This window comes from Equus asinus, chromosome 4 (assembly GCF_041296235.1).
Source record: "Equus asinus isolate D_3611 breed Donkey chromosome 4, EquAss-T2T_v2, whole genome shotgun sequence".
NCBI classification, from domain to species: Eukaryota; Metazoa; Chordata; class Mammalia; order Perissodactyla; family Equidae; genus Equus; species Equus asinus.
In genome coordinates this window covers 136,444,427-136,468,450 of record NC_091793.1, presented here as the reverse complement: position 1 = coordinate 136,468,450, position 24,024 = coordinate 136,444,427, and the positions used below count along the sequence as shown (strand labels likewise).

The window sequence follows — 24,024 nt, the reverse complement described above, 5'->3', positions numbered from 1 at the left end:
CTACTACTCCTGAAGATGAGGGGGCGGAGCCCACAGGAAACTACAACTCCCAGCAGGTCGTGCGCTGGCGCCGTGGAGGCTGCTGGGAGATTGGGTCTCCTTCGCTCTTCCCCAATTGTGCAGGGGCTGCCATTGAGCCGGCGTCGCTACAAAACTGTGGTCGCCAAGTGATGATGTTGTGAAGTCGCCCGCCCGTCCCCGCCACGCCCGGGCGGTTACTGGCAGCGGCGGCCGCTTGGGCTGCTGCTCTCAGGCTGCCGCTGCTTTAGAGACTTCTCCCTGAGGGAGCGCGGGCGGAGGACGACAGACGTCTAGCTGTTCCTGTGAGTAACCTTCCCGCGCGCGACCCAAACTTGCCCTTGCCAGCTTCCCCTGAAGTCGGAGGAACCTCCCCGCCCCGCGCTCCTCCCGGTCCTCGGAGGTCACGCGCGGACACCGGAGCCCGAGGCTGGGAACCGGAGGGCTGGGTCCTCCCGGGTCCACCCCCGTGGTGGGAAGTGGGTTGTTTGCAAGTGTGGGTGCGAAGTGATGGGCGCTGGGCTCTGGCCTTCGGGTTCACCCCAGCTGCACCTCCGAGGATTGGCAGCCTCTCATCCTCTGCTGCAAAGCATCCACCTGGAGCCCCGTCCCCGAGCGATGAGCGGCTTTAGTGTCTGGACGTTAAACCCTAAGCCTCGCTCGCCATCTGTGATGTGAGTGATCGGAGAGGGTCTTGGAAAGAGCTTTTTCTATGTTGAGTGAGTTGGGCTTTTCTTGCGGTTGATTTTGAGCCGGACACCACTCGTCCTTCTAACGAAACGGTTGACTTTAGTTTCAAGCGTAAATAATGGATATTGGCAGATGTCGTTTTTAGTACCAGCATAAAGATAATCTCCCAAACACTTAAAAGATTTCTGGGTCATAATAATAGTGGTGAACTCAGTTACTTGCACACAACCTTTTATTTAAACCTGCAGTTTCTGTGCAGGAATACGAGTAGTTTTTCATTGGAAATTCATCAAGGTACAATGGACATAGGAATAAAATGAAGTGGACTTTTCCAGTTTTTTTTTTTAGTCTATTTCAGTAAATTTTTTCCCCACCTTCAAATCTTTGCTGTAGAATTGGAAGTCTGAGCTACAGTGATCTCCAAATAACATGTCAATGGTGGTGATGTGACACTTCAGAACAAATTGTGAAGGACATTTGGTGGTGAGAGGGGGCAGGGATGAAGACACTTTATCATCTCAGCAGTTATTCCAGCCTTCTATTTTAAAATTAAGTGTGTTCAACAAGTCTGAGGTATGCAGCAAGTACATAGCGTGTGAAAGACACTATTTTGTTATTTTACAGTTTTTTATTTCTACGATGGAAGGGGTGGGAAAGAACAAACATTTACTTTCAGTCGGCCAAGCACCCCAGTTACTAGCTCTATGTACATTTGCTCACTTAGTCACTATAATAACCCTGTTGCACTAATCTGAGGCTCACAGTCTTTGCTTATGTAACAAGTGCAGATTCAAAGCTAGATCTGCCTTGCTTCAGAGTTACAGGTCAGGTCACTTGTGCCTACTTCAGAAATTACTGACCCTAAAGATTGGGTGATTAAAAAGTATTTTCCGGCGTTATTTCCTAGCGTTGCCTAATACGTTGATTCCTCTACATCGTTGACAGCTAGAATGAGTCCTGAACCCCTGCTTTAGTACTTTGGAACAAGTTGTTCTCTCTGCTTGCAATTCCCATCCGCCACAGAGCTGCTTGTTAAGACCCTATAAGGCCATTCCAAATCCACCTCAGTTTACTTTTGTAAGACATGATAGGATGGGATTTTCATCTCAAAAGTCCTTTCCAGTTCAAGGGTTTAAGTGATTCTGCGATTGAAAATATGAGCCGAGGAGTGTTATTCTCCATGAAAATGGTTGACATCTATAGTCACAAAGAGTAGAAAAACCTGTTTCTTAAAAATTTTACTTCAATACCCAAAATACATTAAATACCGATATAAGGAATGAGACAGATGACAATATATTATTTCATGTTTGTTTTGAGCTCTGTTTATATCATCTGTACCAGTTTTTGAACCTCTTTACTTGCTATCCTCTTTAGTTGGTAAGAAATTGGAGGCATTAAAGTAATATTCACGTTTAAAATGGCAGTAATTAAAGGAACCGAATTATTCCATGGTTTTCAGTCATATTTGTTCAGACCTGTAGTGTTCGTGTAATAATAGGAAACATTTATATAACGCTTACTATGTGTTAGATACCCATCTAAATGTCTTACCTATATTAACTCATCCTCACAGGAGCACTATGAGGTGTTTTTAGAGACAGGCAACTGAAGCAGAGAATAAGTTAATATACCTGAGGTTGTTCAGCTACTAAGTGGTAGAACTGGATGTCAAACCCAGGCAGTCTCAGAATCTTTAACAGTTATTGAGCACCTACTGTGTACCACCCCCACAACTGGATGCTTTTATTATAATTAGGCCATTTAACTTTACAACTGTCTTATATAGAATGGAAGTTCAATGTATAGTGACTTGCCCAAAGTCACAAGATAAGTAAGCGTTAAAGCCAGGATTTGAACCCATGCTTGCCTTTCTTCAAAGTCCCTGTTCTTTCTTTTACTTTCTCTTAATCAGATCTTTATTAAATACCTTCAGTGGGCCAGGCGCTGTGCTAAGTGCTAGGGATTTAGTCTCTGCTCATATGGAATACAGCCTGAAGAGGGAAAGAGACAAGTGTGATAGTGCGTTGATAGGATAGCATACGGAGAGCAGCATACGGAGGGACTCTGGGAACACAGAGAAAGGACAGTGAAATCTGCCTGGGGTGAGAAGACTTGACCAGTGATTAAAGTGATTTTTAATCACTTTACCAGTCTTAGAAAATCAAATGGAAATTAGCCTGGGTAAAGCAAAGGAGAAGGGGCTGTCATGGACCGAATTGTGTCCCTCCAAAATTCAAATGTTGAAGCCCTCAGTCCCATAACCTCAGAATGTGCCTCTATTTGGAGATAGGGCCATTAAAGAGGTGGTTAAGGTAAAAAGAGACCTTTAGGGTGGGTCGTAATCCATTCTGACTGGTGTCCAAAGAGGAATTTTGGACACAGACAACAGGGATGTATGCATAGAGGAAAAAACCGTGTGAGGACACATCAGGAAGGCAGCCGCCGGCAAGCCTCAGGAGAAACCAAACCTGTCAACACTTTGATCTTGGACTTGTAGTTTCCAGAACTGTAGAAAATAAAGTTCCGTGGTTTAAGCCACCTAGTCTGTGGTATTTTGTTATGGCAGACTAACACAGGGGTGTTCTAGCCAAAGGAGTGACTTACAGAAAGCCTGTGCGGTATGGCCAGGCGATTAGGTTTCATGGTGACAAGTGTTGAGCGATGAAGCTGGAGACGAGGCTGGGGCCATATTAGGCTGATTTTGTATGAGATGCTGATAGGTTTAAACTTTATCCTAAGGGGAGCGGAATGGAGGGGTTTGTGGCGGTGGAAAAACGTTAGATCTACATTTTAGAAAGACTACTCTGTGAGCCTTGTGGAGGATGGATCAAAGGGGATAAGACTGGAGGCAAGGAAGCCAGTTAGGTGTCTATTGGCACAGAAAGCTGAACTAAATATTTTCTCAGAATATTGAAATATCAAACTAAAACAGAACTGTTGTTAACATAAGGAAGATTTTAAAGGGCACAGTGAACCATTAGGGCATACATAAGAAGATTTAGGAAGAATTTGTATATACCTGTTTTGTATCTAGAGACTGGATTTGCTTTGACATTTTGTTTTCTATAAATAAGTAAAGCTTTACTCAACTGTTACAGAGTATTCACTATTTTTCCACTACATTTAACAGACAATTTATGGTGCCTACACTGTTCTAAGCCAAGTTCTCTGACACCCTTATGATATGTCTGCTGTTATGATCTCCATTTTATATGTGACGATATGGAAGCACAGAGAGGGTAAGTAACTTGCCCAGAGTCACATAGCTGATAAATGGCACTGTTAAGATTCAACTCAAGCAGTCTGTCTTCAGAGTCTGTGCTCTTAGCCGTTATACTATGCTGTTGCCGTATATTATTTATCAAGATCTTCAGCTGTCTATGAAAGGAGGAGGGAGAATACAAAAATAAGTTGAGTGTTGCCTTAGGGAGTACACAGTTTATCAGAGGAGATAGGAACAATTATAAGTTAAAAAAAACAAGTATTTTAGAGAAAAGTGGAAAGTATTAGGAGGCAATGCTTACTTTGAGTTGGGGCCTTTGGGAAATCTTGGTGGAAAAAGTGGTGTTTGAACTGGGGAGGTAAAGAATGGCTGGACTTTGAATGTGTAGAAGGGAGAGAGGACATTAAAGGCAGAAGAAATCGCGTGAACATATAGGGTTAGGAATTTCCTGGTGTGTCTAAAGAACTAGTAAATGTAGTCCCTTGTTTTGGCTGGAATATATTGTGTGGTTGGAGATGCCAGTTTGGAGGGCGGGAGGACAGCAAATGTTTGGGAAGAGAACCCTCAGGGAGTGAGGGGCAAAGAAAATTGTGAGGTTTTAAGCCAAATGATTGAGGTGTATACTAGATGTAGTAACTATCTTTCAGAAGAGAATAAAATTCATCTAGTCCCAACTCATCAATTAATAAGTCCTGTCTTCACTGCCTTGCAAATCCCTCTTACTGTTTCCATTCACCCAGTTTATGCCTTTATTACAATAATCCAGGCATAATGTGAGAAAATTTCTTAATTATTTTACTGTCTCTGATCTCTCCATTCCTGAAATTTATCCTGTATCTTGACTCCAGATTTATTTCTCAGATGTCACCTTCCATTTAGAAACTTGTTCCCTCTGGGATCAAGTTCATCTGAACTAGTCAAATTTAAAGCTCCAAGTAGCTTCTCCATAATCATTCCTGCCTAACTTGGTCTGTACACTGTGGCCACATTGGCTGTGTCTGCTGTTTGCTTTGGGGCCTCTTTTTTTTTTCCCTTTGTCCTTTACCTACCAAATACCCTCATTCTCACTATCCAGATCTTTCCATCCTTGAGGAACCCACTTAAGTCTGACTCCTATGTGAAGTTCAGCTAGAAAAGAGCTCTCCCCTCACTGACTGTCTATAGAACAATTCTGTTCTAATACTCATTAAATACTTACTTATCTGGTGGTGTTATTTTGTTTTCTTAGATTTCTTAGATTGTTAGAGCTCTCCCCTTTAGCTCTTAGATTTTTTAGATCTTTAACCTCCCTTAGGCTGTCATATACTACTTTTTATCTCTATTCATTACTTTTAGTTTAATTCAAGAGGCATTTATTGGAAACTGTCCAGTAAGCAGCTGATTGACCAGTTGTTAATTGAGATCATTTTATCAAAATTGCTTTTATAGCTGGCTTCTTAATATGTAATGTTCTAACTTTATTCCTAGCTTTACTACCGACTCACACAACCTTGGGAATGTCCTGTTTAACCACCCGGAATTATGGTTTATTCGTGCTAGAAAATGAGCATGCAAAGTCTGCCCGTGATACAGAGGTGGAACTAATTCATGTTGTAATGATCATTGAGGTCTTTGAAGCTTATCCATCTATCTCTGTCAGTGTTTGCCAAACTTCAAGTTCTTTCTCTTTAGAAAGATTTCTGACAAGTCATGGAGAAGAAAGGAATAGTTCAAATAAAATAGGGTCTAATTTAAGAGTGTTACGCTGTATTGTGTAACAATGGAGTTGATAAATTATGTGTGTTAATGATGAAAGAATTCACCCACCAGTTCAGTTAATAGTTCATTTCAACAGCAAGTATTTATCAAGTTGCTTGAGTTCCTGCCAGTATATTCCCATTCTGATCAGCAAGCAGGAGGAAAGGGAGAAGATAGCACCTTCCCCCTTCCTTCCTGGAAGAGGACTTTCAGGAAGTAAATTGTAGCATATGTTGTGAAAGAAACAAATTAGTTGCTAAGTTAGAAAATAAAGGTGGCAGGGGAGGCTCCTTTAGACAAGTGGACTGGTAACTTCTCCCTGAGGATGTTTTCAGCTGAGAGCTGAAGGGTGAGAAGTTGTTACCATATAAAGAACAATACCAAAGTCTGTTCAAGGGAGAGTGAATAGCTACGAAGGCGCAGAGGTGGAAGGGTGTGATGAGGAAGTGAAAAGAAATGACAGAAGGCCTGTGTGTCTGTGGCTGAGTCTGAGCAAGGAGGAGAGTGGTGCAAGATGAGGGAGGAGAAGGAGTCAGGGGCCAGACTGCGGCAGACTTTATAGGCTGTGATTTGAAGTGTGGATTTTATTCTAGGTATTATTAAGAACCATTAAATTTTTTTTAAGGAGTTTAGTTTTAAAAACATTATTCTTGTTTCCTTTTAGAGAATAGAGAGGAGCAAGAGATTAAGAATAGAATCCTGTTAGGAGATTGATTCATAGTCTAAGAGATGATGACAGCTTGCATTAAGATGGTAAAGGAGGGGATGAAGAGAAGTGGGTAAATTTGACATATATATTGGTATTAGACTGTACGGGATTTGGTACTGCATTGGATGTGGCAAGGTGAGAGAAAGGAGGCATCTACTGTTTGTTAGATCAACTCAGGGGATCATAATCAGCTTGTGAAAAAATTGAGTGGAGCTCAGGAAGAAGTCTGGTCTGAAGAGCCAGATTGGGAGTTATTAACACTAAAAAGATAGTTTAATCTGTCGTAGTGGTTGGTTGGCACAAAGGAAAATGAAGAACAGTAGCAGTAAAGAACCTGGTCACAGTTGGAACTCTGGGAAACACCAACATTTAAGCATCAAGGTGAAGGAGCTGGGTGATGAAATGAAGGGATTTGAGAAAGAGCTTTCATGGTAAGATGTGGGCTCCAGGAGAGCCACAGGAGGGACGTTGAAGTAGGGAGGAATCGCCAATATTGAACCAGAGATGACGTAAGATAACAACTAAGAAGGTATGGTTGGATTGGTTAGCAGGGACTCTTGGTGACTGAAAGGAAAGTGGTTTCAGGAAAAATCAGATTGTGCTGGAGTTGAAGTGTGAATGAGAGATGGGGAGAAGAGAATGCGAGTAAATATTCTTTGAAGAAGCTTGACTGAGGACAGAGGGTAGTAGCCAGAGGGAAACCCAGAGTCTTGAGGAAGAGATATTTTTAAAATTTTGTTTTTAATAAAATAGAAGATTTTGAACATAATAATAGACCAAGTAAGAAGATGACGCTAGTGGAAGATAAGGAGAACCAGTGGAGAAAAGTTTAGAGAGGGCAGGACTAGAGACTTTGAAGTAACATATATTTCATTATTTTTTTTTAACTGGATGGACATAAACACAAGGTGGAAAAATTGAAAGGTAAATGATAAAAAAATAAGTTTTTTTCCCCTTCTGTCTTCCAGCCATCCAGTTCCTCTTCTAAGAGGATTGCTAATTTACAGTCCAATTAACAAGCATGCAAGTGCGTGGTTGGGATTATATTTGTACTTAATTCTCAGAGTTCAGGAGAAAGCTAGCTATGGATTATGTGGATTTATTGGTGGGAAGAATGAGAGTAGGAGAGATGGAGAACAGCCCAGAGGTTCAAAGATGAGTGAGAAAGATGTGGTGCGGAATTTCTCAGAAAAGAGGGACTTTGAAGAGGATAATGAAGGGCATGCCTGTGGTGTGAGGCCCATGGTTGATGACCGAATTTTTGGCAGCCCCGTTCCACATGGTTTTGTGACCTTTTCAGGAGAATTTAATGACTTCTTTATATTTAAAATGCATGTCAGGGGCTGGCCCCGTGGCGCAGTGGTTAAGTGCGCACATTCCACTTCGGTGGCCCGGGGTTGCCGATTTGGATCCCAGGTGTGGACATGGCACCACTTGGCACGCCATGCTGGGGTAGATGTCCCACAAAAAAGGAGAGGGAGGTGGGCATGGATGTTAGCTCAGGGCCAGTCTTCCTCAGTGAAAAGAGGAGGATTGGCAGCAGTTAGCTCAGGGCTAATCTTCCTCAAAAAAAAAAATGCATGTCAACTTGGAAAATGGACATCTCAAAAATTCATCACTTATGTAAAGTAAATTCCTATCTGGGGTCCAGCCGTCAAAGCTCTGTTTTCTCCTCCTGTTGCTTTCGGTCATAGACATGTTGTGTGTGGTGCTTTGGGGTTATTCAGGCCAGAGGTGTAAATCCAAACAAAGGGAAGCTTGTTGGTTAAGAAAGATCACTCTCTGTCTAAGGAAGAAAGGAAGAGGAGACTGGAAACCGACTAAAATGTCTCTGAGATGGTACTAGTGTTCCTAACGCCCAGAATTTAACAATTTAAAAAAAAAAATTTCCTTTCAACCATTCTCATCTTTTTGGCTACTACTCTGCTAAACCACTGAATTTGCCTTTGTTTTATTTTTAGTCACAAAATTGAAGACCACAAATGAGACTTAGATTAGCAATTGTGAGTTTTTTAAAGAAGGTATTTAACCATTTCTCATTTGATGTGAGGCTTGTTTTAAATACATTCATAAACAGCTGCAAAAACTTAGTGGGAAACATGATAAAACTAAGCAATGAGCCAAAGATTCAGTTTTAGCTTTCCTATGAAACTGACAACTAGTTCTTTTTAGTTATTACAAGAAAAGTGGATACTGTGTTACTGCTGTAAAAATAACCCTTTTAACAGCAAACGCTTATAGTTCCCATAAAGCAAATAATACAATGTTTTCTTTTGAATGTTCACTCTTAGCTGGATTTTTGTTTTTCAAGGCAATTTATTTAGTTGATATTAGACTAAAATATATTAATAATCAATTTTGTTCATTAAATTACTTTTTTAATTCAGTGTATTGATATTTTTAATCATTAAGCTTATAGTTAAGCATGTATTTCGAGCCTACTATGTGTCAGTGGCTTTTAGGTTTGGAGCACACAAAAATAAGACGGTCATTCAAGGAGCTCACAGTGCAGCAAGGAAGAAAGTGAGCACTTAGTCTTCTGGAAGCAGCCAAGCAGGGCAGTCATTATACACTGGTTAAGGAGCAAAATCACAATGAAAAATTTTAAGATTTCCTAAACCATTTTTCCACATTTATAATCCACTTTTTATTTCTCTATAGTAACAGTACAATTCTCACAAAGGGTGGAGGACCTGTGCTTTTCTTGGGAGACAGTAAAGAAAAGATGGAGTGTAGTCATGGCCAGCCCAGGGAAAAGAACTCTGGGAGAGAAAAGCACTTGGTGACAGCACCAGAGGAAGAGAAGCAAGCCAACGAAATCCCTCATGCTGGAGGCAGGGAAGACAGAGGTACCCGAGGAACCAGCAAAGGACGGAAAAACAGGTCCTGGGGTTCAGTCTGAAGCAGACAGACACCTTCCGGCTTCTCCGATAACCTGGTTATCTGGTTTCTCAGCCAACATCAGGTTGGAAAGGGGGGAGGCCCCCTGGCAGCAGTAAAGTGTGGTGGTTGATGGCCTCACAGTGAGGGCGGAAACAAAATTAGAAGTGCACTTACAGTCTCCAAAAAATGAGCAATTTTGAGACCATTAAGTGAGGGAGAAAGAGCTCCTAAAAGCTTATAAACCTGGAGGATATCACTGTAGTCACTATTTTATAATACAGTAGTTGCTAGTCATGGTATGACCTTGAGTCATCAAATTCTGTTCATCCATTTTATGTAAGGACTTTTTTTTTCCCTCCCATAGCAGTGTGTTGGACTTTTCTCATTACTATGTCTTAACGTCAGGGGGAAAACATCTTTCTACGAATGTTTTTGAAATAAGAAAACCGGGTGGGTGGGGAGGGAGTGTTAAAGATTTTTGTCACAGTGTTGTCAAACCCATTTCTAGGGAATGTTTGCAACATCGGTGTAAGTGACGGGCTTAACTGATAGAGCCCTGCGCAGAGGCTCACATCCCTCGCTGAAACCGTGGGAGGCCTATGCAGATTCTTGTAAATTGGGCTAAGAAAGCCTTCAATTTTCAAAAGCTGTAACAGTCTTATGTTTCTCACATCGTTTCATTTTTCTCCCTGCTACAGATTGCAAGCATGTAGCCTAACTCCAGATTGATTAATTCATTTAACAGATATTTATTGAATGCCTGACATTTGCAAGATATTAAGATATAGGTGGACTTAATTTATCAGAATAAGGGTTTATTTTGGTCTGTATTCTACTTAGTATTTTTAGCTGCTCAGAACGAGTTACAGAATTACTTCCAATTTACAGTATTTCTTCTATATTATCTTCTTGATGCTGTAGAATAGCCCATTGAGAGGCAAAATCAAACTCATATTGGAGTTGTCTTATTAAGGAAATATATGATATACATAAAAACACATATCATCCTGCTTCATAGAAAATAACAGCCAACTTTGAGATCAGATTACTAATTTCTAAAAGCAAATATAAACCACTTAAGAAGAAATTAGGGGTTACTTGCTTTTTTCCCTTTATTCAGTATTTTCCCTCAGTGGAGTGGAGAGAGAGAATTGCATTTGAATTATCTCTGAGGCTTTTTCAAGTTATACATGCTTCCTTGCCCTCCCCAGTATCTTGCCAGTAGAGCTCAGAGCTTAGAGGCCCCAGCTTTGGAAAAACAACCTTGGGTTTGACTCTTGGTTCTTACTAGCTTGGGCAAGTTGCTTAACCTCTAAGCTTCAGTTTCCTCATCTATAAAATGGTGACAATAATAAGATGTGCATCATGGGGTTGTTGTGAGGATTAAAAGGGATCATGTACATACAGTATTTAACCCAAGGCCTAGCACATAGTAAGTGCTCCGTCTGTGTTAGCTATTATTATTAGGAAAGACTGACTTTAGAACAGAATTGAGAATGTATTTTTTTATCATGTATTTTTCATTTGAAACACGGAATGCTCTTCTGTCTTTATCATCAGTTGTTTACCATTATAAGCTGATCTTAAAAACTTCTGTAGTGCTGGTTTCATTTGGTATATTCTACAGTAAAGTCATGAATTTAACTAATAGGTTTTGGTTTTTGCTTTTAGAGTCAAAAGAGCTAATTTCTGCTCAGGAAAAGTCTCTCAGGGCAGTGGTATCTCCTCTTCAATTGTTCAGGTTTAGAAATTAAAGTTTTCTCAGTGTACTCAGAGTTGATCAGGCCTGGAGGAAAGGCACACTAAGCAGACTCACTGAAGAGTGACAAATATGCCAGAATGTCTGCTCTTCATATACAGTAGAACTGTCAAGTAAACTGCATGTTTTGCTTCCCATAGTTAGTATATTTTTCCCTCACTGGAAAATCTGCTTGAGAAACCAAGTTACTGGAAGTTGTTTTCCTGTGTGTGCATCTAGAGGTGGAGGACATGTGAAGCATAAGGAACAGTATGCTAAGGGAATGGGGAGGGTTGGGCTGGGTAGCGGTATGCAGCCAAGAGCTGTGCCAGCTCAGAGGAGAGAGGGCTGAGGCTGGGAGACCAAATGGGAAGCTATTGCAGTAGCCAGGGACAGAGAGAACGGCTTGAACTAAGGCCATAGCAATAGACTCGAAGAGCAAGTTGTCAGGAGTTGGTGACTACATGGGAAGCAGGGACCGGGAAGAAGGGTGACTCTTACATTTTTGGCTCTACTGATCAGGGGAACTGATAATATTAACTAATTAGTAAAGCAGGAAAAGACAGATTTCATGGGAGAAGGATAATGAGTTCAGTTTAGAATGCAGTGAATTTATGGTACTGATTATAAATTGATACTGAGATTTCCAGTTTAGAGTCAAAAAATGCCAATTTGGGCTAAAGATAGAGACTTGGGGACTAATTATCTTATAATTGGAAGGTAAGGTCTTTGAAGTAGATGAGGTTCCTGAGGACGGAAAGGAGAGGGCCCATGAGGGCCTCCTGAAGAACTGGAGATAGCAACTATGAAAGGCAGGTGGAGGAAGAGGGTTCCCAAATTTCCTCAGCCACCTGGTGACTGTATCCATCAAGCTCAGAATCCAGTTGTCTCCTGAGTTGCAGATAGCCAACAGCCACATCTCAAAAAATTTATATTCTTAATTGGTTCCTGAATTTCATTGGCAAACCAAAATCATTCATTACATGTCAATTCTCCTTCAAAAGGTAACTTTATCGTGAAGTCCTGGAGTTGGTTGTAACAATTGGTTTAAAAAACAATGACTCTTATGTCTAAACTAATATAATTTGAACGTCTCTTGCCTAGTAGAATAACATTACTAAAATGGTTATATGTCTCAGATATGCAGAATTAGAATTACATATGTTTATACATATGTTTATAATAAGTATTCTTCCATCCTGACCATCGCTCACCCCGATTTTAATTTACACCCTGTTCCTGGTCGTGTAAGATTGCATGTCCTGCTGCCGCTGATCACTTTGTTGATCTGAAGAGCTCTACTGCCTACAGTTTTTCTTTTTGGAACTTCTACTTTTGAAGGCTTTGAGTATTATAAGTTTAAAATAACTGAAGGATTTAGGGTCATCTTAAGCCAGCAAAAGCAAATTTACATTGTATTAGTAAGGGACAATTTTCGGCAAAAAGAGAAATGAGGACACAGGTTTTCTACCTCTTCTTGAATTATTTCTGTTTTTAAAGTTTGTGTTTCCCTTACCACTATGTCAAAGTGCCGTTTCTAGGGGTCTTCTTTGCTATTTGAGCTGAACATAAAGTCCTGAAGAGCAAATGGTACAGTGATATTCTTAAGTCTGCGAGGATGATTATATCTATTCTGTTTATTTCTTAATCTTCTGTGAAGTGTTCGTGGGTTTTTAGGTGATGGTGTCTTTTAATTTAGTACCTAAATTTTGCCAGTCAACACTGAAAGAAAATGCTTTCTGGTTTGTTGGGGAAAGATTTATTTGATTCTAGAAGTATAGTACATATTTTAGTACTCACAGAATCAATTGTATTGTATAAAATGCTTCTGCTCAACATGTTTCCCTCCATTTTTGGTTAAGAGAACAGGAAATCCGCAAACTCTATAATGCCATTTACTCTTCATTACACATTTTTGAAGACCTATAATTGTTTTTTCCCCTTTTTTAACCATTACTTTAGTCAAAAGGATATAATTTTCGGTTTTAAAAAGAGATTTTAAAATATAATAACTATGATTTTATTAAAATATTCTGGGATGAAAATTCTTGACAGCAGCTGCTCTCGTGAACTAATATTTTATATGTCTGTAACCCAGATGTCCAGACAGAGCCTTTAAGAGCTAGATTGTTGGCCTGAAGCTTCAATGTCACGTTGTGGGGAAGCCAAACCCTCCCTAAGGTTTCGGTGGATTCCTGGTGTTCTTGCGGCCCCTGAGCCACTGCCGTCTGGAGGAGACTTCTTTCCCTCCCTCTCCCTCTCCAGAGAGAGAAGAAACAGTTGCTACCCGAGTCTTCTCAGAACATCTTAGCCTTCCTTTGATGCTGCAAGGCCTCACCTTCCACTGTAAGTGGCTTTTCCATGGATTTGCCTGAAGGAGCTCTGCTGTCAGACGTTAAGATGATGAAATGTGTACCTTATTAGGTATAATTTGATAATAAGAGCCCTTCTACTAACTCTTATTTTCTCCATTTATCAAACTTTCCCAAATACCTAAATAATTCCTACTAAATTCAGCCTCCGTTCTTTAGAAGTTATAAGAAAACCCTATCTTGAAAAAACTTTTGCAGTGTTAGGATTGAATATATTCTATAGCATTGTGTAGCTCTTTTGCCAGATGGTACAGAGAAGATAATGCTCTCTTAAAAGGGTACAGAATTTCAGATAGACTTTAAGTATCAAGTTGTTCTTTCTCTTAGAGAAGTAAATCAAGACTATTTTGTGAATGTGATACTGAAGCCTACCCTTTTGAGGTTTGCATTTAGTGTTTCTGAGCTATTTCCTATCCTGTTTCCTTTGACTAAACTACCATACAACGTCACTAAATTATTTTTGACTGCCAAATAATAATTTGCTTTGTTTTTCGTATTTCTAAGCCAGTCATGATCTTTTATAGAAAGGAGTTTGGAAAAAATGGGTGATGGGGAGAGGCATAAAACTATGGAAGTATAATTGTGGTCAGTGCTATTTTAAGGCCTTTTATATATCTGTTGTCTCCTTTGATACTCATTGTCACTGTCAGATGTCAGGCAAAAGATGGAATTTCTGTCTAGAAGTAGAGTTTTGAAAAGATGATGTTGATATCGCTTATTCAGCTATATGTTGCATTTTCTGTAAGAGTTTGGCGTCATTGTAGTCTTTCATTCTGTGGTGCAAAAATACCATGATTTAGGGTATAGACCAGAGTTCAACAAACTATAGCCTTTGGGACAAATCCAGCCAGTTGTGTAAGCTAAGAATGTTTTTTGTATTTTTAAAGGGTTGGAAAAAACCAACAAAGATAGGTGACAGAGCCTTACATGGCTGCAAAGCCTAAAAGATTTACTATCTGGCTTTTTACAGAAAAGTTTGCTGACCCTTGTTCTGGATTCTTGAGTTTTAAAGTGAATGAATAACCTGTTAAATGTTAGAAAATCACTGATGGAAACTGTTAATGGTTATATAATTGTATATTCTGAATACTGTGTAATTCAGAAATGAATTACATTAAAATGATGGCATAGATTGATAATTGACATGGAAAGATAAATGAGTAGGCTGCTAAACAGCATAACGTTCTGTCTCCCAGTGAAAGATGGTAAAGGATTAAAAGTTGCTTTCATTTGATTCTTCATTTCATCTACTGCCTGGATTTTTTAAAAAATGAGCATATTACTTTTTTAACAAAGGTGCACACATGCATATGTGCGTGTTGTGTTGCGTTCATGTGTTTTAAAGAGAAAAAGAGAAAGTGAATGGAAATTTCCAGTGTAGCTTGTAGCTGATTTTCATCAGATGAGGGAGAGGTTTGTTTAAGGAATGTAGCTTATTATGCACCATGCACCACTTTTAAACTCTTGTCGTCTTTGAGCTTAAACACTTTTCCCTTCCAAGCTTTTACTAAATAACGAAACACCTGAAAGTGTCAACAGTGAGGCTTAATCTCACTTTTTTTTTTTTTTTACCATTTCCTTAGTTGACATCTAATTACACTGCTTTAGAAAAACTAGGTAGTAATATAAAATCAACATGGCCTTTTACGAAATTGCTGGGAACTGTGTCCACATAGTTTATGTCGCAGAGACTGCTGATTCTGCATACATGGTCTCTGACAAATGTTTCCTGTCCACATGTTCAGGATTGAAGCCACATTTTCTCATTTCTCACTGAAGGAGCATTCTCTCATTTTGCTTCTTCCCTTATTCACTTAGTACTGTATTTCTAGTGCTGTGTTCCTTGGTGGTGTGTTCACCACATTTTACCTATCTACTGTCCAGGGAGCAGGCCCTCCCCCAATCTCATCCATGTCTGTTTATGAGCTGATATGGGAATTTATTTGGCATAGATATGCCCAGGAGCAGAATTGCTGGGTCTTAGGGTACATAGGTGCTTAATTTGACTCCATAGTTTCTGATGATTCTGATGAATGGCGGCGTTAGTCGGCATTCCCACCATGGGCTTTTTATTTGGGGAATTTTTTTAAATGCTTTTTGGTGAGGAAGATTGGCCCTGAGCTAACATCTGTTGCCAATCTTCCTCTCCCTGCCACCCCCCAAACGCCAGTACATAGTTGTATATCCTAGTTGTGGATCATTCTAGTTCTGTGTGGGATGCTGCCACAGCATGGCTTGATGAGTAGTGCTAGGTCCCTGCCCAGGATACGAACCGGTGAATCCCGGGCCACTGACACCGAGCAGGCAAACTTAACTACTTGGCCCAGGGGCTGCCCCTGGAGGAAATTTTTCTAAGAGTTTCTCTAAGTCCAGGAGTTAGTGACAAGAAAGGATTACCTTCAGTAAGAACAATTGTTAGAACTCCTGAATTATTGCTGGGTGGCAGTTCCAGACGACACATATGGCCATACTTTTTGTAAGAGCAAAAAGGGAAATACGTCTCCTAACATGGTTAATGTTAGACTTACAAGACTCTGACAATAAAATCCAGAGACAGTGGATAATGTTTATTAGATGCCATACTTAGTACTCCCGCACACTGGATGTGTGACTTTTCTGGACAGGTAAAATTTAATTATTTAAGCACCATAAAATATTATCTTTTAACGTTTTCTTTTAAATCGTGCTTTCCTAACTTCTTAAAGAGTAGATATGAAAGCATGATGTAACATTTTCCTCATGATTGGGGTCATATTTTAATAACTGTCATTTACTTTGATGAAGATATGGATGTGAAGTATGAAACAGAATGGCTCCTGATAATGACTAGACCTTGCTTTCTTGAAAAGATCCCTAATATTTTGGATCTTTTGCTTTTGTATTATTTGCCTAATCTTATAAAAGATAAAGTATGGAGTGTGCCACCATGCTTGTTTAATTAATGGCTGCTTTTCTGTAAAATCAATCATTGACTTGTAAGTGCTTCCTCGCCTAGAAAACCTTGAGTGTTGCTGTGGTGCTTTTAGCTCTGAGTAATTTGAAGACCCTGATGAATTGCAGGTACTTATTAGCAGTCAGCCACTCTCTTGCTATTCACTTTTTCTTTTTTTTAAAGATTGACACCTGAGCTAACAACTGTTGCCGATTATTTTTTTTTCTTCTCCCCAAAGGCCCCCAAGTGCATAATTGTATAGTCTAGTTGTGGGTGCCTCTGGTTGTGCTATGTGGGACACCGCCTCAGCATGGCCTGACAAGCAGTGCCACGTCCACACCAGGGATCCGAACTGGGGAAACCCCGGGCTGCTGAAGCGGAGCGCGCGAACCTAACCACTTGGCCATGGGCCAGCCCCTTGCTGTTTGCTTTGTTGAGGAAAGTACAGAGGAACAGTATCCCTTTCCACTACAGTAGTTTGGGCTGGATTACTTCAAAGAATATAAATTCATTATCTTTTGCAAAAAAGACATGAGGCTAAAATTTTATTCAAACCTTCTTTACTATTTGGCTTGAAATCACATGCACCAGCAACATCTAAAATGGCATCTCTAAATATATCGGACAGAAAGCCCTGACCTCGCATGGTAGATTTGCTTTCTCGGTAGAAATCAAGTTTGCTGCGCAAACTGATTTGCTTCAAACGTGTAACTTAGGAACTTTCTGCATAGGGGCAAGTATGCTCCAGCGCAAGGGATTCATCTCTGCTGGTCACCAACAGATGGGCATTTTCTACTCAGCCGTTGTTATTTATAGCATGTTTGTTTTATGTGTGTATAGTTTTGAGGTATTTTGTAAATATTACAAACCCAGTTTTGTCCCTAAAAGTAGTGCTAGTAGTGATAGATTGATAGACACAAAAGTAGACATAGTGTAAAAAACTGAAGGTGAGAAAATCACACATATTAAATATATGACTGGACAATGAGAATGACTATGAAGGACAATCACATGCTGTGTGAAAAAAGAGGTAGCTGTACAATTGACAGTCAGCCAAAGGTGAAGAAGTGTGAACGTCTGCGATGGTTTCCGCGGAGGGTCGTCGTTAAAGTGGGATGCCTATTTAGTCAAAGGTTAATTCAGGTTAAAGTTAAGCGTTCAAGGGCTTAAAGGCTGAGCATGGTCAATGCCAGCGCTGCTGTGGAAGCTTATCAAAAACCACAGATGGCCCCCTGGGCTCAAGGCCTTTTCTAATCTGCAGGTGAAGCTCTGGTGTGGATTCCTTAGCTGCCAGCGGTTCCCTCCCTTCTGTTGGGAGAGATTGTGGCAGGGAGGGGTTCCTGCCTCAGCAAAGGTTCACTGTAAACAAAACAGGGCAGTTTTAAAAAAATGCCCAAAATACATCAGCTAGGAGGAAATGCGGACCCCATAAGCCTAAATCTCACTCATGGTTTTGGACTTTTAAGCTCATGGATTTAACAGCCTTTTGGAATCTAACCTGTTTGTAAGTAGAGCTGCCTACATATATTTCGTATTCTGAAAACCATACTCATCTTTACCTTGAATGGCACCAAAAACGAGGGACAAAATATTTACTGGGCACGAATCCTGTGAAGGTTACAATTGCTGGTAGAATAATTGTGCTGGATGTAGCCAGTGTAACATGCTGTGGCACATCAGTGCAGCTGGGCTTGGTGTTGGCATGTGGTCTCTGCCTTTGTGAGGGCTGCTGCTCACTATCCAGCTTGGGTTTTGGTGGTGACACCACTTCCCCCCTTTTTTTTCAGCTTTTAGCACTGAAGCCATCAAGTAGTCTTTTTGTGGTTCAATATGTGGTTTTAAATTTATTGTTTTTTATAAATCTTATTTTTTTTTTGCTGAGGAAAATTCACCTTGAGCTAACATCTGTGCCAGTCTTCCTCTATTTTGTGTGTGGGTTGCCGCTGCAGCATGGCTTACAAATGGTATAGGTCTGCTCTTGGGATCCGAACCTGTGAACCCGGTCTGCCAAAGTGGAGCATGCCAAACTTAACCACTATGCCATGGGGCTGGTCCCTGTAAATCTTATTTTTGGTATAGCCAGATACATTAAAATTAGTAAATCTCTGTCTTTGTCAAAAATCTATTATTTAATGTAGGAACACTATACATTTCTTTTATTTTTAGATTACACAGTTTGCCCTGTGTCTGGATTAGGGTTGCCACTACCTACAAGAGCTGCTGCTGGAGTTGGTGATTGGCACTGTTCCCACTTCTGCCTGCAGATCAGCAGCCAACATGTATTTTAAATTAATCCTCAAAGTATTATTTGTACAATAAAATTTCAAAATATATTTCTAATTTAAATTTTTGTTAAATCAGTATGCTTACCATAATTCTAGGCTCTGCTCTCCTATTAATTTAAAGTTTCCTTGAATTGTTTTTAGCCCTTTCAATAAGGCTGTTTTGGCCAGTGTCCTGTTTTAAGGAAGTAGCAACATTTTTTTTTAAGACACAGGGCTTATATTTAGACTCACTGTTGACCATTTAGTTTCCATGGCTAGGCTAAACGGTCTAAGTCATGAGCCATGTTGTTTTTTGCCAGCAATATTTATATCAATCTCATGTTTTGGTTGGTCTTTTTAAGTCTCATTCCTATTAAAATAAGTCACTTGTCTATTTTACTTTATTTTCTCCTAAATGTGCATGAATTACAAAGGCTGGCTTCTTGTTAAATAATGCATGCTTGCTTAATTGTTTTATAAAGAAAAGCAGCGAAGTTGTTCCTAAAAAGAGTGAATAAAGATCCAGCATGGAAAGTAGATGGTACTCAAGGAAGTACTAAGAATATGTGTCTACAAACTAGGAAAGGCACTGAGACTGTATTGTTTGTGCTTGCCAGAGTTTAGTTTCAGCTACGTTTAGGACGCTGACTCTGCATGCATCAGAGAGGTAGAAAGAAAATGATCAATGGCAGTAAACTAACATCACTGTCAGAGGGCAGGAAGTAAATGTGTCTTATGTTAACAGAAGATGCTATTAAAGCAATTGAGCAGGGTTTACATTGTACCCAAGTTGGTGTAAGGTACAATGATAATAATGATAATAAAATAGTACTATTTTGTGGTGATAGAAATAATAATAACTAATATTTGCAGAGCGTTTATTGTATTCTAAGGTGTTGTTCTAAGAGCTTTACAGGTGTTAACTCAGGTAGTTACTCCAATGACCCCCTGAGGTAGGTGCAACTATGATCTCCACATAACTCACTTAATCCCCATAGCAACCTGATAAAGTAGACTCTGTTATTAGGCCCATTTTACAGATAAGAAACAAGGTTAAGTAATTTGTCCAAAGTCATACAACCAGTAAGTGGTGAAGCTAGGGTTCAGGTATAGGCAGTCTAGCTCCAGAATCCATGTTCTGAACTGTTGTGGTGGGCTGAATCATGGCCTTCAAAGATATCCAGATCCTCATCCCCTGGAACCTGTGAATATTACTGTATATGGCAAAAGCGATTTTGCAGAAGGGCCTAAGTTAAGGATTTTGAGATGTGGAGATTACCTTGAATTATCCCATTGGGCCTTAAATGTAATCACAGGTGTCCTTACAGGAGAGAGATAGAGGGGGATTTGGCAGAAGGTGGTGATGTGACAGTGGAAGCAGAGAGAGAGATTGGAATATGCTGTGCTACTGGCTTTGAAGATGGAGGAAGGGGCCCTGAGCTGAGGAATGTAGCTCCAGAAGCTAGAAAAGACCAGGAAACGGATTCTCCCCAAGAGTCTCCAGAGGAAGCACAGCCCTGCCAATACCTTGGTTTTGGTGCATTGAAACCATTTCATCCTTTGACGTCCAGAACTGTAAGATAATAAGTTGGTGTTGTTTTAAGCCACTGAATTTGTGGTAGTTTGTTGTAGCAGCAATAGGAAACTAATACAGCCACTATGCTCTGGGTACAGGTACTAGTTTAGTTAAGACTTTTGTTATGAGCAACCTTTCTCCTGAATCCACGAAGGAATGAGCTTCAGTAGTAATCGCCCTCAGTAGTCCTGCTTTATGGCACTTGTCGCTTTATTGCCAGGAGAGCAGATTCTCAGTCCTTATCCCTTTCTATATGAGGATTGTTCAGAGAGAATCTTTAGACTACATCTATTACATAGTCAAACAGGGTAGCCATTCTGAGTTCAGAGTTGGCTGTTGAGCCAGAAGCTTAAGAGAGATTAGGCAGAAGACATCATCTTTTCTTCAGGCCAAGCGAAAGGGGGAAGCTGAAGGGAACGATCATTTTAGTGTCTACTTTATGCCAGGCACCAAGCTAGGAATTTCTATTTTTATTTAGTCCTTGTACCTGACCCTCCCTATAAAGAGTAGTTTATTACTCCCATCTGGACAATGAGGAACTGTTAGTAATGTGCTCAAAGTCTGAAAACCAGTAAATAAGGTGAAAATTGAGGCTGATCTTGTGGCACAGTGCATACATTGTTCTATACTCAGCTTTGCTACTCCAAACTAATCCTACTGAGGAGCTCAATCTAGACCAGGGCATATCCAAAGGCTTTACTCAGTTCTAAAAGGTCACCAGGAAAGACGTCATTTCCAGATGACCCCTGACCTGGTTCAGTCTGCAGGTTGGGCAGGTTCCTGGAGATCTGGATTCTTCCTACATGATTCCGGAGATGGACTTAGTTCTGTGTTCACCTTGGTTTCTCTATTCTTGTAGGTAAGAGTTAAGACCAAACCATTAACAAAACCTCCAAAACTAATTGGAAAGCAAGTCTCTAGAGCAAAGAGCTGAAGTCCATAGTTGAAACTTATATACAGTTTTTTCTGTTCCTATGTGTTATAGGTAAATATAAAAAAAAAACAAAAAACAGAAAAAGTAGGAATAGTAATGTAAATATAGGATTAAACCAGCTAGTGTGTAACAGTGTGGCAGGCAGAAGGTCCCAAGATTATCATTAGATTTTCACAACAATCTTTGATTGAAATGTGGTTAAGAACCACAGTTCTGTTTCAGAACCGGTTTGGACCGGTATGAGAGGCACTTTGCTTTTATCCCCTCCCTCTTCATCTGCCTCCCTCGCTCCTCCCTCTTTCTTCCTTATCTTCCCTCCCCTCTCCACTTCCATCTTCACAAGCAAATTTGTAACTTACCGCTTTTTTAAAAAATGCTTTCTTAGAAATTGAAAATAACTTTTAATTACACTTGTATGTGTAGAAAGTAGAAGTCTGTTCTTTACTGAAATTCTTCTAGAGGTAGTGATCTAATTACAAGCATCTAAATGTAGGGGGATCACTGTTTAAGAAGTTGATCTAGGAAATCATTGATTTAGACAGTTGGCTATTTGATGCCTGGATTATTTTACTACTAGATCAGGGGTTGGCATGCTTTTCATGTAAAGGGTCAGTTAGTTATTTTAGGCTTTCATGACTATAAGGTCTCTGCCACAGTTACTAAGCTCTGCCATTGTAGCATGAGAGCAACCAGTTGACAGTACCTAAACAAATGAGCATGGCGGTGTTCCAATAAAACTTCATTTATGGACATTAAAATTTGAATTTCATGTAATTTACACATATCATGAAACATTTTAACTTTGACTTATTTTCAGCCATTTAAAAATATAGAAACTGTTCCTACGTTACAGGTTATACAGAAACAGATGGCAGGCCAAATGAGGCCTGAGGGCAGTGGTTTGCTGACCCCCACTACATTGCCTGTTTATTCTTTCTTTTTAAAGATTGGCACCTGAGCTAACAACTGTTGCCAATCTTCTTTTTTTTTTTTCCTTCTTTTTCTCCCCAAATCCCCCAAGTACATAGTTGTATATTTTAGTTGTGGGTCCTTGTAGTTGTAGTATGTGGGATGCTGCCTCAACGTGGCCTAATGAGCGGTGTCATGTCCACACCCAGGATCCGAACCAGCGAAACCCTGGGCCGCCAAAGGAGAGCGCACAAACTTAACCACTTGGCCACGGGGCCGGCCCCTCGCCTGTTTATTCTTATGTTTGCATTGCCATTTTATTTTTGTTAATATATCACTGGATTCATAATCTGTAAATCCGAGTCTCTGGAGTTGTAATTTGAAAGACCTTGGTAGAGACTGTATGTGACATAAAGGCATAGAGCAAATGATTTTTGTTGCCTACCCAAGAATCATCGTTGCCCCCTTCTTTCTTGGCATCACGCCCCCCCCTTCTTCTAGTTGAGATTTTCCTTAGATACTTGGTGATTGTGTACTTTAGGGGAGGCTGCTTTCTTCCTCCTCCTGATTTCTGGGGGTGGGGTGCACAAATCTTTGCTGGTTCAATCCAATTTTTGTTCCGTTCCCCTTGCAGTGATTGACTTAGAAATGGCAATTTGGACAATAAGATACATGGGGAAGAATTCAGTTGCATACAGTAGACTGATCTTGGGTATGAAAATGAATTTTTGACAACTGGAATTAAAATCAAAGTACCTAAATAAATACTTTTGAACTTCATGTTGACCTGGCTAGTGCAGATTGCTGTGTTGACAAACATATTTTAAGAAAATAGTTTTATATATATATAAATAGAGTTTTAAAAATTATTCATTAAAATTTTCTGAATTCAAATATAGAAAAATTAAATGCCAATATGACAAAAGGGAAGGACTTTTGGGAAGGACTGTTGTTTATTTCATTATTTATTTTTTTCCTTATAAAATACTTTTTAATGGAGTAATAGAAATGGTGAAAAAAGAAATAAAAATGAAAACAAATAACCCTATGACAACAACCATAGAAGTTTCTGAAATTTTACTGGTATGAGGAAATCTGAAAGTCTGGGTGTTGGAAATCCTGGTCTGTACCCACTAAACTCTTTTCTTACCATCCCAGTTCTTGACTCCTTGCAGCCTGGCTTTGGGCCTAAGCCAAGATTACCGTTGATTTTATCGTTCCCTCTACCCCCTTTTTTAAACCACGTTTCCCTTTTGACTTTTAATTCTGTTGGCCGTCTGTCTCTGAAACTCCCTTCCCTAGTATTTGCTCAGAGTGCTCCTCTATTCACCCCAGTGACCATTTTTCAGTCTCCTTTATTGCCTTTATTTTATTCCCTTCTGTTTCTTGGGGGTAACTCTTGAAAAACACCGAATTTTACAATGCTTGTAGATAGTAGGCGTGAGAATTAATTAACCATAAATAGAAGCTGCAAGTTGCTAAGTAGACTAGTAAAGGCTGTCTTTTGATACAAAGCTAGGCTTGTAATTCGTATTGAACAGTTCTCCTAACTGATAACAATTCCTGTTTGGTTTTTTAAAGTACACACGTATGTTTAATGTATTATATTCCTCTGTACCATTATTAAACCCATTTCTTTATGGGATATTTTGATTCCAGTTGTGTGTGTGTGCTTTAAAAAAAAATATATCTGGGCATCCTTGTGCCTACATCTTGGCATACTTTGTGAGTATACCCATAGTTTCGATTCCTAGTGGTAAAATTGTTGAATTATGGTGTATGTATATTTAAAAGTTTGGTAGATATTGCCAATGGCCTTTCTGAAAACTTGTACTGATTTATACTTTTATCAACAGTCTAAGAGTAAGCTTTCTCCATATCCTCTCCAACAATGAATATAGTAAAACTTAATGTGTGCTAATCTCTAATCAGTGAAAAATACTTTCTTTACATTTTTATTTACTTTAATTATAATTGAGGTTGGGGTTCTTTTATTTCAGTGGTTCTCAACTGGGGGTGATTTTGCCTCCTCTCCG

The 24,024-nt window shown here is 39.8% G+C and overlaps 1 protein-coding gene across 2 annotated transcripts in view; it reads left to right on the top strand.

Moving 5' to 3' along the window:
- The first annotated feature begins 34 nt into the window (after positions 1–34).
- TRAK2 (trafficking kinesin protein 2) overlaps positions 35–24,024 on the top strand; it is a 61,711-nt gene continuing 37,721 nt past the window's right edge. Inside the window, exons 1-2 of one of the 2 annotated variants that reach the window (XM_044768440.2) lie at positions 186–323; positions 13,100–13,347. The gene's annotated coding sequence lies outside the window, so the exon portion shown is untranslated. Of the gene's footprint in view, positions 324–13,099; positions 13,348–24,024 lie in introns of both variants that reach the window. The other variant, XM_014829227.3, reaches the window with a different exon arrangement.